The sequence below is a fragment of the Bos javanicus genome, chromosome 8 (assembly GCF_032452875.1).
Source record: "Bos javanicus breed banteng chromosome 8, ARS-OSU_banteng_1.0, whole genome shotgun sequence".
Classification (NCBI taxonomy): Eukaryota; Metazoa; Chordata; class Mammalia; order Artiodactyla; family Bovidae; genus Bos; species Bos javanicus.
In genome coordinates this window covers 80059062-80060725 of record NC_083875.1, presented here as the reverse complement: position 1 = coordinate 80060725, position 1664 = coordinate 80059062, and positions in this window count along the sequence as shown.

Here is a 1664-nt window from a genome sequence, read left to right as displayed (position 1 = left end):
GATCTTCCTTTTGAGAGCAGTGAATTTATACATGAAAAGCAAAGAAGCAGTGGCCCCACGGAAAATAGGAACCGAGTCTATAAAATATGCATGTAAGGTTCAGTATTAAAGCATTATTATGGAGTAAAAGATCTAAATTGGTCTGCTAATATAATGCCTGGTTTGGACTGCTGAAACCCATCTGGACCAGGGCTGAGGTAATTTAAATCGTATGAAAAGAAGAGTGCATATGAAGGTGATCAGATCAGATCAGATCAGTCGCTCAGTCATGTCCGACTCTTTGCGACCCCATGAATCGCAGCACGCCAGGCCTCCCTGTCCATCACCAACTCCCGGAGTTCACTGAAACTCACATCCATCTAGTCGGTGATGCCATCCAGCCATCTCATCCTCTGTCGTCCCCTTTTCTTCCTGCCCCCAATCCCTCCCAGCATCAGAGTCTTTTCCAATGAGTCAACTCTTCACATGAAGTGGCCAAAGTACTGGAGTTTCAGCTTTAGCATCATTCCTTCCAAAGAACACCCAGGACTGATCTCCTTTAGAATGGACTGGTTGGATCTCCTTGCAGTCCAAGGGACTCTCAAGGGTCTGCTCCAACACCACAGTTCAAAAGCATCAATTCTTCAGCACTCAGCTTTCTTCCAGGTCCAACTCTCACATCCATACATGACCACAGGAAAAACCATTGCCTTGACTAGACTGACCTTTGTTGGCAAAGTAATGTCTCTGCTTTTCAATATGCCATCTAGGTTGGTCATAACCTTCCTTCCAAGGAGTAAGCGTCTTTTAATTTCATGACTGCAGTCACCATCTGCAGTGATTTTGGAGCCCAGAAAAATAAAGTCTGACACTGTTTCCACTGTTTCCCCATCTAATTCCCATGAAATGATGGGACCAGATGCCACGATCTTAGTTTTCTGAATGTTGAGTTTGAAGCCAACTTTTACCACTCTCCTCTTTCACTTTCATCAAGAGGCTTTTTAGTTCCTCTTCACTTTCTGCCATAAGAGTGGTGTCATCTGCATATCTGAGGTTATTGAGATTTCTCCCGGCAATCTTGATTCCAGCTTGTGCTTCTTCCAGCCCAGCATTTCTCATGATGTACTCTGCATATAAGTTAAATAAGCAGAGTGAAAATATACAGCCTTGATGTACTCTTTTTCCTATTTGGATCCAGTCTGTTGTTCCATGTCCAGTTCTAACTGTTGCTTCCTGACCTGCATACAGATTTCTCAAGAGGCAGATCAGGTGGTCTGGTATCCCCATCTCTTGAAAAATTTTCCACAGTTTACTGTGATCCACACACTCAAAGGCTTTGGCATGGTCAATAAAGCAGAAATAGATGTTTTTCTGGAACTCTCTTGCTTTTTCGATGATCCAGCAGATGTTGGCAATTTGATCTCTGGTTCCTCTGCCTTTTCTAAAACCAGCTTGAACATCTGGAAGTTCACGGTTCACATACTGATGAAGCCTAGCTTGGAGAATTTTGAGCATTACTTTACTAGCGTGTGAGATGAGTGCAATTGTGTGGTAATTTGAGCATTTTTTGGCATTGCCTTTCTTTGGGATTGGAATGAAAACTGAACTTTTCCAGTTGTGGCTACTGCTTAGTTTTCCAAATTTGCTGACATAGTGAGTACAGCACTTTCACAGCATCATCCTTC